Source organism: Oryctolagus cuniculus, chromosome 11 (assembly GCF_051225735.1).
Source record: "Oryctolagus cuniculus isolate XC-2025 breed Fujian yellow rabbit chromosome 11, ASM5122573v1, whole genome shotgun sequence".
In the NCBI taxonomy this organism is placed as follows: Eukaryota; Metazoa; Chordata; class Mammalia; order Lagomorpha; family Leporidae; genus Oryctolagus; species Oryctolagus cuniculus.
In genome coordinates, this window is record NC_142877.1 from 79,032,499 (window position 1) to 79,050,197 (window position 17,699).

At 40.7% G+C, this 17,699-nt stretch overlaps 1 protein-coding gene across 26 annotated transcripts in view; it reads right to left on the reverse strand.

The window, feature by feature from the left end:
* The window catches only part of OSBPL8 (oxysterol binding protein like 8), a 198,241-nt gene extending 186,631 nt beyond the window's left edge, over positions 1–11,610 (reverse strand). For 17 of the 26 annotated variants that reach the window (XR_016216182.1, XR_016216185.1, XM_051846454.3 and 14 more), the window contains exon 1: positions 11,153–11,601. The gene's annotated coding sequence lies outside the window, so the exon portion shown is untranslated. Of the gene's footprint in view, positions 1–11,152 lie in introns of all 26 variants that reach the window. The other 9 variants (XR_016216186.1, XM_089307465.1, XM_089307452.1 and 6 more) reach the window with 5 other exon arrangements.
* Positions 11,611–17,699: the final 6,089 nt, after the last annotated feature.

Genomic DNA, 17,699 nt, shown 5'->3' on the forward strand with positions numbered 1-17,699 from the left:
TATTGCATACACATAAACAAACTCCCTGATGAATTCCACTAATCTCCTGAAGGGGAGAAAAGTCTTTTAATTAAAGACAATATTTTCTTTCAGTTTAAAATAATTTGTTAAAAACAACTGTCTTTAAGGCAGTGGTCTCTGCTGAGGGCAACCCTGCCCCTCAGGATATTTAGCAATGTCTTGGGACATTGTTTCTCATCACAATCAGAGTTGCTACTGGCATCTAGTGGGTGTATTCCAGGGATACTGCTATACTTCTAAAATGCACAAGAATCTAACAACACAGAATTATCCAGCTCAAAATAATAATAGTGCCAAGTTAAGAAATTCTGCTATAAAGCAATTCTTCAGACTCTTACATTTTCTCTGTGTCTCTCATTCTTATTATATTTGGGCTTAGGACAAAGATTTCATGGGCAAGGAAATGTTATGATTAGTCTGAGTAATGACCCAGAGACTGCTTCTAGATCTTCACAGGGCTCTGAGGTTTAGTCACTGGTCCTCATGCAGTCCATGACATATCCTAATGAATATGCTGGAACAGCATCTAGTGGATCTGCAAACCTGACCCCACAAATCTTATTTCCTATTAGTTCAGATATTTTTAGGGCCTCAATTACCTCCTCTAGCCAGTCCACAGCCTATAGTTAACACTGGATGCTTAACAAATAAACTCCATATTTTTTATTCCCAATATTGCTTTTAATGTTTTTTTTTATTTTTAATTAGTTTTTAATGGATTCCAGGTGATTTATAGGTACAATTCAAAGAATATAATAATATTCTCATCTTTCTCCCTCCCCCCTCCTTCCTTCTGCCTTTCTTTCCATCTTCTTTTAGTTTTTAACATTATAAATTTAAATTACAGTGAAAGGGCTCAATACTTCACTGAATAAAAAGTTTACCAACTAAAAAGTAAAAAGACCCCAGCTGAGTGGAAATATAGACAACAGCTATAAATAACAATTGAATGGGAAAATGAGCATTTCACCCATAAACTACATTTTAGAGTAATCACAGATCATTAAAACTATAGTAGTATAACACTCTTGACCACTGGTTTGAAAAAGGTATAAAACTGTTACTTGTACCAATACTGATACACACAGACATTTCTTTCTTTTTTCTGTTTTTTCCTTGTTTGTTTTTTAAATTTAGTTACCACATATAAGGGAGAACATGCAGTATTTGCCTTTCTGAGTCTGGCTTATTTCATTCAACATGAAGCCCTCCAGTTGCATTCATCTTGCCGCAAATGGTAGAACTTCATTCTTTTTTATAGCTGAATAATATTCCTGTGTGTTTGTGTGTGTGTGTGTGTGTGTGTGTTTATCACATTTTCTTTACCCATTTTCATCTGGTGATGGACACCTCGGTTGATTCCAAATTCTGGCTGTTGTGAACAATCCTACTATAAAGTGGTTCAGATATCTCTTTGATAACACTGTGTTCAAGTCTTTGGGGTATATACCCAGTAGTGGGATTGCTGGTGGCAAGTCTATTTCTATAAACTCCATATATCTAATACCTTCACACAATTAAAATTACAGTATTGTGGTTTTCCTATTTGGGACACAATTTTTTTTTTTTTTTTGACAGGCAGAGTTAGACAGTCAGAGAGAGAGAGAGACAGAGAGAAAGACCTTCCTTCCATTGGTTCACCCCCCAAATGGCCACTACAGCCAGTGTACTGTGGCCAGCGCACTGTGCCGATCTGAAGCCAGGAGCCATATGCTTCTTTCTGGTCTCCCATGCAGGTGCAGGGCCCAAGCACTTGGGCCATCCTCCACTGCCTTCCCAGGCCACAGCAGAGAGCTGGACTGGAAGAGGAGCAACTGGGACAGAATCTGGCACCAAACCGGAACTAAAACCCGGGTGCCGGCGCCACAGGCAGGGGATTAGCCTAGTGAGCCGCAGCGCTGGCCGGTACACAACGTATTTCACATAGTAATTTTGGAATTCTAGATCCTTCCAATTTTAGGATTCTGTCACCCTTTAAGAACCCCAGATTCTGCAATCTGGCCTTTGGAATGGAAAAAGAGAAGCTGGACAACAAATACTACTTTTCTGCCATGTCAACACAGAAATGACAACACATTCCTCTAGTGAAAACCAGTCACACAAGGCCAGCGTTGTGGTGTAGCTGGTTGAGCTGCTGCCTGTGACGTCAGCATCCTTTACAGGCACCTTTACAGGCACCAGTTCATATTCTAGCTGCTCCACTTCTGATCCAGCTCCCTGATAATGCACTGGGAAAGTGGCAGATGATGGCCTAGTACTCAGGCCTCTGTACTCATGTGGAAGACCCAAGTGGAACTTCTGGCTCCTGGCTTCCACCTGGCACAGCCCTGGCTATGGCGGCCATTTGGGGAAGGAACCAGTGGACAGATTTACTCTCTCTTTCTTTCTCTGTCTCTCTTTCTATCAGTAGCTTTTTCAAATAAGTACATAAACAAAAGGGAAAACCAGTCACTAGCAAGACATAGCAGATGTTGGTAGGCATGAACTAAATCACAGCTGCCCTTCCCACAACCTCTTCTACACAGTCCCCATACTCACAACGGCAGCTTCATGACAAGCTTGCTGTCTCTCTCAGCTAACTTTATTTCTTTCAATAGGACTCTGAGAATTTCCAGATATTTTTCACATTACATAAAAACCATGATACCCTCAGAGTGCTAAATCTGGCCATCCGTCTGCCTAAATACATGATTTTCTGTAGCCACCCAGTAGCAGCATAGAGCCAGGTACCGGACAATAAACTTAGTAAGTGGCTGTGCAGGTTCTCAACTTAACGCAGCCTGGCTCCAAGGGGCTCCTCTAACTCTCTTGATTTCTAAAATAAGCTATGACACAGTCCTTCCATTACTACAAATACAATGAGTATTTGTAAGGTACCCACAACACACAAAGCAGCCTGGGAACTTTTATAAGCTCTACAGAATGGTATACAGCACTGTTTTTATTTACTTCTTAATTGCTGATCCTAAATATTACTATAGTCACAGCAGGCAAAATTATAAGCAAGACTGGTCTCCAAAAATCTCTCATCCTACTCTTCACTTGAAATGTGCTTGTATCCTCACGTTCAGGACTAACATTAGGGAGACCAAATCGCTTTGTTCCCAGATGGACATACTTTCACCCCACCAAAACATACTCACATGGATTTCTTAACTTCTGCAGGGATTTGAGTCTTATTTGTAAGAAACTTTGTAATCTGATAAACTACTCCTGTAGTAAGCACTCAGCAGCCAAAAAACAAGTTACCTTAATGGTAGTCATTTCAATAGGACATTTAAATTACATAGATTTATATCCCACAAATACCAGTATATGTAAATATCATCACATAAAAACTGCCCAAACTAATTCTAATAATTCTAATAAAAATTTTTATTCTTTAAAAATTTGTTTTAATTATAATAAATCAACTTAAAATTGTATCTATATTCTTTTATTTCTAGTTAGTATGAAATTCCCCAGAGAGAAAATGGCAACTGAATGAATAATAAAATAAGTATTTGCTTTACTCCAAGTATTTTTTTTTTTTAAGATTTGCTTATTTTATTTGAAAGGCAGAGTTACAGAGAGAAGGGGAGACAGAGAGAGAAATCCTCCATCCACTGGCTCACTCCCCAAATGGCCACAACAGTCAGGGCTGGGCCAGGCTGAAGTCAGGAGCCTCATCCAGGTCTCCCACGTGGGTACAGGGGCCCAGGGACCTGGGCCATCCTCCATGGCTTTCCCTAGGCGCACCAGCAGGAAGCTGGATCAAAAGTGGAGCAGCCACTTTGATCACTTCAAGCAGGGACTTAAACAGGCACCTACATGGGATGCCGGCACTGCAGACAGCAGCTTAACCAGCTACAGCACAACACTGACCCCTACGGCAAGTACCTTAAAGATATTAAAGTAAAACATCAGTACTCAGGGACCTTAAAAAGTTCATGAAAAATGGAATTAAATGATAAAAAAATAAAAAAAACATTACTTATCAACATAATCTCTAACAAGTTTAAGACAATTCTGTAAATAACAACACCAGTCAGTTGGTCCATCCATAAAGAACTGAGAGTCCCTGGAATTTAACATTTTAAATACAATGTTTTTAACATTATTATCTGAAGAAAAATGGGTGCCCTTTTAAAAAAAAGTTTAAGTGAAATTAGGACCATAAAGTGAATGCCTAGTGATTTCCCTTCAAAACTCTTGCAAAATTGCCCTAATTGGATGAAAGGAAATGAGGAAGAATACTGCCATAATAGAGAAGGACTCTCTAGTAAAGCTGCCCTAGGCATTTTTCTGCTAAAGCTTTAGCTAATCTTCTCAAAATAAGCAGATGTTATTTTGTCCCTGTATAAAGTAAACAAGCAACATGCCTTGAGCATCCCTAAAAACTGTTGTCATGACCTTTGCTCTTAACTTGTCTGCCTTTGCTCTGACTGGATCACTTCCACCTCATGACAGCCATTTCTTTGTGCTTTGTCTTCAGGACTGCACTGGTAAAGCCATATTTCATCTCCTGTAGCAATATTTTGAAGAAATGCTTCAGGATCCTGATCTCACTTGTTTATAAATGTCATTGAAAGCTCTGCTCTTGTCTGCAGCTGATCCAGACGCAACAGAAAGTGTGTTCCACTTGAATTTTTCAGTCAGAATTTACAAGCCCATTCAACTGAGATGTCTATTGTGGCAGGTATTGTTTCTGCTGTTACTCATCAGCCCAATTCCATTAGTGCACCAATAAGATTACATTTTTCCTCCAAACTGATAAGAATGGCTGCTGCTGTAGGCTTCATCTTCAACATGGTCTCTTCCCTTCTTAACACAAGTTATCCATTGTAAAATGCTGGTTTCTTTAGGGTGCTGTCCCCATAAACTTTTTGTAAAACACCAATGATTTCACCATTCTTCCACCCAAGCTTCACCATAAATTTGATGCTTGCTCCTGCTTCACTTTTAGCAGTATTCATTCATGCCGCTCTGATAGAGGCTCTTTTCATGCTGTCTTACCCTTTCAAGAGCCTCAAAGCAGATCCTGTTCAGACATGCCATAACAAGTACAAGTTTACGTTGGTGCAAAAAACTCTTACAACTTGTATTTAGTTTTCTCATAATACACATTTTTTATGAACTTTGTGAACACCCTGTATGCAAATGAAATTTTTTAAATTAAGGCTATAGTCCATCTTAATAGAAAGTTTATTTGTATCAAATCACACAGTCAAAACAGACTAAAAATCATAAGGTCATAAGGGGTAACTGCAAATAAACTACAGAGGCAATACAGTACAGTCGTTAGAAGGACAGGCTTCAATGCCAAAGGTAGGTTAAACCTCAAGTTGAAATCCTTTTGGCAGACTCCACATCCTACTAATTAACCTCTCTGGGCCTCAGGTTTAACTCATCTCCTGGATCCACCACTTATCACTTATTCTCTCCATGCCTGTGGCTTAAAATGGAGTAGAAAATAGCAAGATTTGGAAAGTTGTTGTGAAGATTAAATATGATGATATGTGTCAAACATTTTTAGAGTAACGCCTCATGTATATTTTATAATCAACACATATTGCCTATTACTAAGATGATCAACCATTCCTATTTTCTTTTTAAAGATTTATTTATTTATTTGAAAGTCAGAGTTACACAGAGAGAGAAGAGGCAAAGAGAGAAAAAAAGGTCTTCCATCCGCTGGTTCACGCCCCAACTGGCTTCAATGGCCGGAGCTATGCCAGTCCGAAGCCAGGAGCTTCTTCTGGGTCTCCACACGCGTGCAGGGACCCGAGGACTTGGACCATCTTCTACTGCTATCCCAGGCCATAGCAGAGAGTTGGATTGTAAGTGGAGCAGCCGGGACTAGAACCAGCGCCCATGTGGGATTCCGGCGCTTCAGGCCAGGGCGTGCGTTAACCCACTGCGCCACAGCACCGGCCCCAACCATTCCTATTAAGACATCTTCATGGCCGGCGCCACGGCTCACTAGGCTAATCCTCCGCCTGCGGCGCCGGCAAACTGGGTTCTAGTTCCGGTTGGGGCGCCGGATTCTGTTCCAGTTGCTCCTCTTCCAGTCCAGCTCTCTGCTGTGGCCTGGGAAGGCAGTGGAGGATGGCCCAGGTGCTTGGGCCCTGCACCCGCATGGGAGACCAGGGGGAAGCACCTGGCTCCTGGTTTTGAATCGGCACAATGCACCGACCATAGCAGCCATTTGAGGGGTGAACCAAAGGAAGGAAGACCTTTCTCTCTGTCTCTCTCTCTCACTGTCTAACTCTGCCTGTCAAAAAAAAAAAAAAAAAAGACATCTTCAGGAGATACAATACTCTGAATCCATCAAATTTTCAACAACTCAATCAAAAAGCTTCTCCGTTTACCTGAAAAGAGCCTTCAAGTTCTAAAACCATGACCTCTTTTTTCTCTTTTTTTTTTTTTTTTTTTTTTGTCCTTTGTGAACAAGTAAGATGATAGGTAACTGGCTATTTTATCATTTGAAGACTCATGAGTCTTCTTGCTCTTTTTATAATTCCCTTTAAACATTAAAACATTATACAAAGAACAGAATGCTCTATGGATCACCAACACAACAAAGAGTTCACAAAGTATAATGAGATTTTGAGATTCATATAAGAACAGCTACTGGAGCAAAAAGCTTAGACAAGAAATAAAGCAAAAGTGTTTTTTTCTGCTCAAAAAATACTGAATTCCATAACAAAGCATAAAAGGCAAGCAATCTTTAGGGTTTACAGTCATATTACTAAAAACATACAGAGGTTATTTTTGGTAATTTCTTTCTTAATTGCTGGAAAATCCCTATGGCTTCAGAACAATGGATATATGGATAGGCAAAATTACAATTTATGCAGAAACAAATTCTGTAGGGAAGAAAAACATAAAGATTCATATTTTCAGCTATATATGAGGGTACTTCAAAAAGTTCATGAAAAATGAAATTGTGAAATAAGTTTAGGGGCAAATATTTGGCACAGAAATTAAGATGCAGATTTGAATTCTTGCATCCTCTGTTGAAGAGCCTGGGTTTCAGTCCTATTAAAGCTTGCTGCTAATACACGCAGCAGATAATGGCCTAAGTAGTTGGGTACCCACATGGAAGACCCAGATGTATTCTAGGCTCCTCATACTGGCCAGGCCCAGTGCAGTCTTTTGGTTCACTTAGGGGAGTGAACAAGCAGATGGAAGATCTGCCTCTGTTTCTCTGTCTGCCTTTCAAATAAAATGAGGGGGGAAAGTTCATTTTGGTTAAAAAATTTTGGAAACCAATGTATGCTTTTAAAAATAAGTATTTTCCATGAACTCTGTTTATATATTCCTTACTTAAAGCTTTATAAAAAAGGAGGTATCTAGCATTCCTTGAGATAACATTAAGCATAATTCAATCAAGCCTCATTTCTATCAGAAAACATTAACCATGACTGAAAGAAAACTATTCACATAAAGCTTTGATAATTTTAAGGTAATACCAAAAGTCAACAAGATGGGTCAAGAAGATATTTGAGTCTATGGTAAAAGAATCAAAATATTTTTTAAAGATCTACAAAGAAATACTTAAGTACCTCTGTATTTGTTGAAGTCTTTATGTATTAGATACTGAGATAGGCACTTTTACACACCACTATATATTTCATTCTCGTAAGAATCATGTGGGAGGCTGGTGCCGCGGCTCACTAGGCTAATCCTCCGCCTGCAGCACCGGCACCCCGAGTTCTAGTCCAGGTCGGGGCGCCAAATTCTGTACTAGTTGCTCCTCTTCCAGTCCAGCTCTCTGCTGTGGCCTGGGAAGGTAGCAGAGGATGGTCCAAGTGCTTGGGCCCTGCACCTGCATGGGAGACCAGGAGGAAGCACCTGCCTCTTGGCTTCGGATCGGCGCAGCACACCGGCCGTAGCAACCATTTGGGGGTGAACCAATGGAAGGAAGACCTTTCTCTCTGTCTCTCTCTCTCACTGTCTAACTCTGCCTGTCAAAGAAAAAAAAAATCACGTGGGAAAAAGATTACTATCCTCCTTTGCAAATGAGAAAACTAAGGCACTTGCAGAAGGACACATCGCTTGTATAAATGCAGTCAAAACTTTAAATTTTCTGACACCCCTTTTCAATACTCTTGCTAATTTTACTGTCGTCTCTTCCAAAATTCAAAGACTCTAATCTTACTTGAAGTGTGGCAATCTTTTCATCTGGGGAGAGGTAACAGTTGTGATAGGAAAAGAACAATTTTTCCTAATGTTACCCAAAAAAGACTCACTGTGATTAACCTGACAAAATTTACTTGGTCTAATTTAAACTCTTTTGTTCATGCTGTCTGCCCCTTTAGATATCAGCTTATTTTAAGACAGTCTACACCAAGATCTAACACATGAAGCACCTATTCCAAAAAAGTTTTCCAATTAAATGGCCTGTCCTCCTTTTCCAAAGCTAACACGCTCCCTTTATTACCTCACTAACTGTACTTGGTTAGGATCCCATTATCACATCCTTCTTTTGTTCTCCAGTCATATCTGGAGCTCCATTTTTTTCCATTCAGTAATTATTAAGCATCTGGAAATTCAATGGTGAGCAAAACAGATAAGATACCTCCCATTGTAGAGACTTTACACTGTCTGAAACTTTAACAAAGGTAAAAATAACAGCATGTAAGAATATGATGTTCCAAAAGAAGGGATTTCTTCCCTACAAGGTCTCTAAAGAAACTACTATTCTTCCTTGTAGGCTTGGTAACACTTTTTAGGAAGAAAAATTCCTTCTATCATGCCTTCCAGATGAGACCTTCAACGTCTTGCCTTTGTGAGGGCACAGGGAGGGTGAAGACCACCTGAGGAAGAAGATGGATCTAAAAATCTTTCAGGGGTTTCCCACATACTGACATGCAATCTGCTAAATAACATTCGTCCATACATCTTTTCCTATTCCCCATCCACAAAGAAACAATACATACTTGGCCACAACTGCTGCAGTTAAGTACTTCTTTGCACCCAGCCACCCTCAAGATAATAAGTAAATGAGTTCTCAGGGGCCTTTTTATTCAAGTTATAGGTCATACATCTGATTTGCAAGTCATGTTCATAAGAGATGATCTATGTCTTGTATTTTTGAATTTCCTGATGAACCAAGATGAATTTCTATAAATTTTTTCAACTTTGAATATTATAAATATGAAAATGTAATACTTCATGTATTACTGTTAGGATAAAAGTTTTCCAGTATAATATTTAAAAACTACATTGAAGTATCAATACTTTGTTTTTCACTCTTCAATTCAAGTAACCTGCTCTTGAAGGACTATTTATGAACCAAATAAGTTGAAATATACTAAGAGCATTCACTGTTTAAAACCCTGGAATTAGTCCTTTTGAAAAAAGATCCTTTTGTAACGCATGTATTATAAATCAGCATTTTCAGCACTTTTCTTAAACTAAAACATAACTTCATTACCTATAATTGGATACTGATCTCAAAACTGTGTATTTTATGGCTCTCAACTTTAAAATGAATAAAGAAACTAAATATTGCATTACCAAATGTATTATTAGTGACATGAAAGTATGAGGACATATTGGCCTCTAAAATGCAGTAATATTCCAACTGAAAAAATACAGCAGCAACTTTCCACAGATCAGAGATTCAGTAACTATTACAATTCAATGAAAGAGAAATAAAAATCATGACCATTTTTAATTAAACAAGCATTTCCAAAAGCACCTGTGTTGAGCATTGTGGCTCAAACGGTTCATATGGAATTTGACCACAACTTAATCTCCATAATTAAAGACCTAAAAGGTGGTTCTTATATTTCATCTACTCTCTTTCTCAACAATTTGAAGACATGCTGTAATCATTCCAGACATTGTTCCTATCAAAACAAAACAAAAAAGGTGTAAAAAATTTTTGAAATTAGTTGTACTTTTAGTAGAGCGTATTTTACATTGCATGGCTTTACTCTTCGTTCTCCAACCTGTTTTATAAAAACAGCATGACCTTATTAACTGCACAGCCTAACAGGTTCTGGCAAGCATAGAAAGTGATCACAGTCTCAACATAACCAAGCTTAGATGAAACTCTATGTGATGCAGAAAACCTAACTTGCAATTCACTCATGTGGCTCCAAAATTCTTGCTCTTTCCGGAACACTAAAGAGGCAAAAATTGTTTTCAATGAGTCTGAAAAAACCTGAAGTGGTACTAAGTTGGGCTAAGTTTCAAGGGAAGTTAATCTTAAAAACTGCCACACACAGGGCATTTTAATACTACTAAGACGTCATTTAAGTCTTCCAGCAGAAGAAAGGCAAAAACTTTATTAAATTATGCACTTAAAGCAAATGTGCTTATATCATCAGTTTTCCTATCTGTTCAAGTAGGAGCCCAAGTCACCTATTATTTCAGAGAACATTTAGATAAAATGAAATTAGGTTGTGTTCTGCAAGGCAGATGTCTCTCACGAAGAGAGTTCAATGACTTTTGTGAATGGAAAATCTGTATATACTGTTGCTTCCACGCAGCCACTCTTGAGTGGGTGGCTCGCTGAAACAAAAGCACGCTCCATGTGAGGTTCCTTGCAACCTGATCCCACTCTTGAGAGAGCGTTCAGAAACAAACATGAAATCCAAAAGTACAGCAAAGGCTTCGCCTTCCCTCCTACATTACAAACCGAGGTGTAGAGGAACACCACCCTGTCACTGGGCTCTGCAAGGGCGGGTGCGGTCTGCGGTGAGCCGCACAGCCTCCGCCGGGGCTGTCACAGGAAAACGGGAGCCTCGCCTCCACCGCGCCTGGCGACAAAGCGCCAGCTCCCCTGGGTGCGGGGGGCTTCCGGCGAGACGCCGCCGGCTGCTCGGCCAAACTTCGCCAAGGGTCGGACGCTCCCAGCGGTCGGGAAGCTGGAACCGCCCCCCACCCCCGCTTCCCCCGCCGCGGCTTTGTAGGACTGCAGACGCTCCTACTGTGGGCCCCAAAACACTCCACCCCCGCCAGTCTTTCCAATCCCCCACTCAACAAGGGGACAAAGGAGCCAAAGCGGAACTCCTCGGCGCGGGGTGACCCGGAGCCCCCGTCAGCTTCCACTCAGATCGTGGGGGAAACGGGGCGCAGTCGCCTGGACGGGTGCCGACCCGCCGCCCCCCAACTCAGGGATTGGCGCGATACTCACCGAGGTGGAGCCCTTGGAGAGGCGGGACGCAGGGAGCCGGTTCCTCGGTGGTGGTCGGGGCGGCGCCGGGGTCCGGGCCCCTGCACGCGATCGGTGGGACCCCCAACTTCTCTCGGCCGCTGTCGCTGGCGGCAAGGGGGCGAGCCCGGGCTGAGGGCGCAGTCTAGCTGCCGTGGAGGCGCTGCCCGCGAGGAGGGCGGGAACTCCGGCCCGGCTGTCCTCCGGCCAGGGTGGGCCCCCACCTTCCCTCCGTCTGCCTGCTGTCGGTGGCAGCTCCGGCGGAGGCTGAAACCAACGCTACAGCCCCTCGGGCTGCCGCTACCACCGCCGCCCAGCCCGGAACGCGTCGCGGCCTAATGTTGTCATCGGCCGCGTCGCCGCCTTTCTGGGCACCCCGGGCCGCCACGATCCTTCACATTCTAGCGCCCTCCCCTTCGCGGCCCCGCCCCCCGGCTCGCGGGCTGCGGCCACACCCCCTTCCCGTCACGTGACGGGGCGCGGGGGCGGGGGGCGCGGGAGCAACTGTCAGCCGCAGGTTCTGCCTGAGCTTTACCCCGGCGGAGTGAGTGGCCCCCTCAGCGTGACTCGGCCTGGGACCCCCACCTCCGTCCGCCCGGAGCCCACTCACCTGTGAAGGCCAGGCCTTCTGAGTCAGGTGAACTGGGCCCTTCCTAACCTGTGGAGATCAGGGCCCCGTGAAGACCCCCACCTCTGAGGCCCGAGCGGGGAGATTGGCTTCCTCAGCCTTGGGCTGGATTAAAGTTTTAGCCAAATAAGGGTGGGGGAAGGCGTCGTGGTATAGAATGTCTGGCTTGGAAAGCAGTAACTGCTTGTTCCTATTTCTAGTAGCACGTTCACTGTGGCATTTAGTATTGTTTTCCCCATTAGACGTGTTCATATTTGAGGAAACTGCTGTATTTCGGTCGCGCTGGGGATGAAAATAGCCTCACAAGCATATTTTCGTTCCTAGTCATGTTCAGGATCCTTCGTGCCAGTGGTACAGTCATTAAGTTTTACAGCGTGGTGGGTTGGTGGAAGTGTAAACACATTCACAGGAATTTGCATTCCATTTTTAAAATAAATAAAGGCTAATTCTTGGTTTGGGTTTAACCTTGTGCCTTCGTTTTTGGAAACTATGACCCAAGGAACCCTCCCTCTCGACATCACTAATGAGAGGAAAAGCTTAAGATGCTAAAAGTGCCAATCCCAAAAGAAAAAGTAACAATACAGAAATAAGGGACACAAAAGAGCAGAAAAATCATACTCAAACCCTGCTGGCGAGAAAAATGAGAAAGCTTTCTGTAATAAACTCAGTTCCTAACTGGTTTTTCTTTCTAGCCTAGAATTATTGGATATTTTGGTTAAGCAACTCTCATATCAATACATTTACTTGACGAGAAGTCAGATGGCGTTCTGCTCAGCCGTATACTGTCCAATGAATAAGCAGTAGAATTTGGCCTATGTACTCTTTATTCTTAATACATTTCACAGCAGTTCTAAAAAGTCATAGATTTTTTAAGACTCACCATTTTTTTTGTTACCCAAGAAAAGAAACACTGCCAATTAAATTATGCAGTGCCACAGATCTTTTAAGACAAAACTTGAGTTCAGAGATGTTAATATGTGAAAGACAATGAGCCTTAGAATCTGGGGGATATGGTAATGAACTGATGTTCCAATGGGGAAAAGATTCTAAACAAGTTCGGTTCAAGTCTGAGAGATTGTACCTTTTCTTCAGATAAATATGAGAGAAGTTTATTATTCTGTGAAACTATTTCAGCAAACCTCGTAACTTTGGAGTGTGTCATAGATTGAAATCTGTCTCCTATTTTGTAAAGCAGTGATTTTCAAATTGTGACTCAAAAATCAATTTTATGTTTTATTGAGATGGGCTAGAATGATATAGAAGATGAAACAATGCATAGTATCTAGTAAGGGCAAGAATTGCTTCATGAAACTTTTGTTTCAGGTATGGGGGGTGGTGGTGAGAGTATGGCCTACGTTGGAACTTAAACTGTATTTAATATGAGTTGCAATCAAACTGATTTGAGAAAGAATGTTCCTGGAGTGTAGATAACATGCAAAATATACCATCTGGACTCTTTCTCTGGTACTTTTCCTTTACTTTGGGAACTTTTCCTTTATTTTTAGGAACTGAGGCTAAAGATTAGAAAAAGAGGCAAATTGTCTTGCCTAATTCTCTCCTGTCTCACCTCCAATTTCTTATATTAACTTGAAAATCTGATCATTTGTTGGAGTGAAAAGCAGTAATACTAGAAGCCAGGAGGCCTGTTTTGCATGCTTACCTAATTAGATGTATGACTGGATCAATTACTTTCTGGATTTCAGGTTCTGATAAGAACAGGGAGTTGTGCTACATGCTCTTACAAGAATGATACTCAACCTTTTTATTCCTGTAGATGACATTCACATTTAAAACAGTCATAGTATGCCAAGGATTGTGCAAATTCTTGACAAACTAAGTCTAACTCATTTCAACTTCACTCAAAAAATAAACAATTAAGTGAAAGTAAAGATAGTATTGGGAAACAAATATAAATGTATCTTTCACAATCTTCTAAACTGCAATTATGCCTAGTAATAGTTACTTGTCATGAATAATGAATGATTTTGACATACTTCAAAAATGATTGCTACACAATAGTGTATCAATACACTACCATTGAAAAATCTGTTTTTCAGATCCTTTTAAACTGAATATACTATGATTCCAAGAGAGAACCATTCAATCTAATGTTTTCAATGTCACAACAACATCAACAGAAACTAATATGCGATCTAGCACTTGGAAAAAGATTGAATAACTTCCATTTGCTATGTTAAAGTATATCCCAGAGGGATTGGCATTGCGGCACAGCAGGTTAAAACCCCGGCCTGCAGCGCTGTCAGCCCATGTGGGTGCCGGTTCTGGTCCCAGGTGCTCCACTTCCCATCCAGCTCCATGCTATTGTGCCTGGGAGGGCAATGGAGAATGGTGCAAGCCTTGTGCCCCTGCACCCATCTGGGAGACCGAGAAGATCCTGGCTCCTGGCTTTGTCCCAGTCCGGTTCCAGTTGTTGTAGCCATTTGGGGAGTGAACAAGTGGATGGAAGATATTCTCTCTCTCTCTCTCTCTCTCTCTCTCTCTCTCTCTCCTCTGCCTTTCAAATAGATAATTAAATCTTAAAAAAAAAGAAAAAAAGAAAAAAAAATCCCAGGGCAGGTGTTTGGCACAGAGATTGGGATACTGCATCCCATATCAGAGTGCCTAGGTTTGAGTCCCTAGCTCCACTCCCAATTCTAGCTTCTTGCTAAGACAGCAGATGATGGGTAACAATTTTTGGGTCCCTGCCACCACGTGGAAGTCCTGGATTGAGTTCCAAGCTCCTGGCTTCACCCTGGCCTTCCGCAGGCTGCTGCACACATTTGGAGAGTGAGCCAAGCAAATGAAAGGTCTCTCTCTCTTTCTCTCCCTCTCTCTCTGCCCCCCTTTGTCGTCCTTCTTTGTCTTTCAAAATATTTTTTTTAATTTGTAAAAAAAAAAAAGGGGGAGGGCCGACATTGTGGCACAGTAGGTTAAGCTACCTTCTGCAGTGCCAGCATGCCATATGGAACGTTTCAAGTCCAACTGCTCCACTTCTGATCCAGCTCCTTGCTAACGTGCCTGCAAAAGCAACAAAAAATGGCTCAAATTTTTGGGCCCCTGCCACCCCTCTAAGAGAACCAGATGGAGTTCCAGGCTCCTGGCTTCAGCCTGGACCAGCCCTGGCTGTTTTGGCCATCTGGGAAGTGAACCAAAGGATGGAAGATCTCTCTGTATCTCTCTCTAACTCTGCCTTTCAAATTAATAAAATAAATATTTAAAATTTTTTAATCAAAAAGATAGAAACTAGGGAGTTCTAAAGAGAGAGAGAGTCTTGCAAGTTTACCACTCTTAAAATAATTTTCAGAATAATATTTTAAAATAAAACAAAACATTATAACCATCTAACTTAAATTCCAATGAGAATTCATGTCATTTGCAAACTGCTTAATTATACATTTCTAAGAATGAGTTCTTTTCTCCGAATCAGTTTATGCACTGCCAGCCATGATAATCTTTCCCACAGAATATATTTCAATGCTGACCTAGATTTAGAGAGATGTACTTGAGATTGGGTGTTTTTTTTAATCTCTTTATCCAGCTGGCAATTTATGTTGTCAAAGATTGCTAGTCAGGATTCTAGACTAATTTCTTCTGGAAGAAAATTGATATTGAGACCAAACTCAACCATAAATAATGGATCAACACAATTTAGAAGACAGTGATAGATTGTACTAGTCTTATTGATCGTATGATTCCCTTTAATGGTTTATGAGTGCCTGTAACATGCTAAATCAAAGTAGAAGCTTTAAATTTTAAAAAAATTTCAATTAAATTTTAAAAAAAATTTTAAAAATTTAAATTTAAGTGAAGCATTCAAGTCAGTGTTCTACTCTGGTGCTGCCTGCCATGAGAAACATATGTTCCAGATGAGATCACTGAATAAGAAAATATAGAGAGCAGACCTAAAACTGACCCTGGGGCAGCACTGCAGTGGGTGACCTGTCCCTACTGATGTGCAGCTAAGGGCATGAAACAAGCTACACAAAAGTATTTGTTGTTAATGTAGAATATGCTCTCAAATCAGCTAAAATAATTTTTGAGCTAACAAATCAGTGGCTAAAGGGCTAAAGGTACTTTAAAACAATAATATTCAAATATCTAATTTAATAAAGGAATACACATCTACTAACTAGTGAACCATATCATTGGTAAACACCCACCTAAAATTTATATTAAAAAGTAGTCTATAAAATATATAGCTCTGCATGAAAATATTTCCATATTAATTTTAATATTTTTGTTTAATATTATTTGTCTTAAAGAAACATCCTGTGAGGAAAATTTGGGTAATGACATATAGAGAGTCTTCTGTTTCTGGTGATATCATGGATTAGGTACATTAATCAGTGATTGCATTGAAGACAAAAATCATAGAAAAATGTATTTTCAATATTTTCCTAAAGTTGTCAATTACTGACTTGGGTAAGAAATTGCTAAATCAGCAAACGAAGTGAAGGCAGGAATCTAGAGATTTACTGGACAGAGCCCATGGTTTACTAAACCCAGTTAATGAGCTTTGGCTTTCAAGGCCTTATATAAGACAAAATGCATTCTCTGCATCACAAGCAAACGTACACGCGCACACACACACACACACACACACACACAAAGCAGTAGTTTCAAGGGTTAGTCGTTTGGTATAAGTTTATGCTAGAAATAAACTTACCCCTTACTAGCATATATACTTTTTCCCGGAGTCTACAAAGAAAATTAGTTGTCTTAAAACAGGCACCTACTGGACAAGGAAAACTAAAATCATTTTTAAGAATTTGGAGCCACAATGCAATTCTCATAGGAAAATGAGACTTGAAGTCATAGTACCTCAATAATCCCAAAGAAACCTCAAGACGATAACTAGGAATGAATTTGAAGAACAGGCAGTTAATCTAGTGGTAAATGTGCATGTCCCATAATTGGCTTCCTGATAATGGATACCCTGGGAGGCAATAGTGATGACTGGACATGGTAGGGTTCCTGCCACCTACAGGAGAGACCTGGATTTTTCCGCTCCTGGCTCCTGGCTTTGGCTGCCTTCCAATCTTCCCTCCCCACTGTTGTATGTTGTGAGCATTTGGTAGTCAGTCAGCGAGCAGATAGATCGATCTCAAAAATCTCTCTTGCTCCCTGCCTCTCAAATTAAAAAAAGATTTTTGACTGATAGGCTCTCAGACAACAGCTGGCAAAAGTAAACGCCATTCCCCTTTGGAGGAACTCATCTCCACTGTAAGCCTTGAAGAATGACAATAGATAAAAATCTGAGGGAAATGAGCAGCTCCCATTTAATAACAAGCACAAGACACTGTAAATGAGAAACAGTGCAAGCATAAGAACAGAAGCAAATTCTAAAGGACTCCAGATAATGGATTTACCAGGGACAGACTATAAAAGAACTATATTAAATATAAATAAAGGAATAAAAGACAAGCTTGAAATGCTGGATAGAGATCAAAGACTGTAACGATTGAGGATATTTGGGGAAAAATCAACTTCAAAATGGAAAAATATAATTAGCATTAAAAAACTCAGCAGGCAGGTTTATTAATCTACATACACAAGAGAAGTGCAAGCTAGTGAAATGGAACATAGGACTGAAGTTATCCCAAATGCAACAGAAAAGCATAAAAGAGACTTTTTCATAAATATATTTAATAAATATAAAATGGATCATAGGTGACACAATACATTGTGAGAAGTTCTAAAATGTAACTATAACATCAGAAGAAAAAGAAAAGAGACAATGAGGCAGAGGCAATATATGACAATATAATAGTTGAGAACTGGGTATAGGAGAGGGAGGAGGAAGAGGGGGTGGAAGGGAAGGTATGGTGGGAAGAATCACTATGTTCCTAAAGTTGTACTTATGAAATGCAAGAAGTTTATATTCCTTAAATAAAAAGTTTC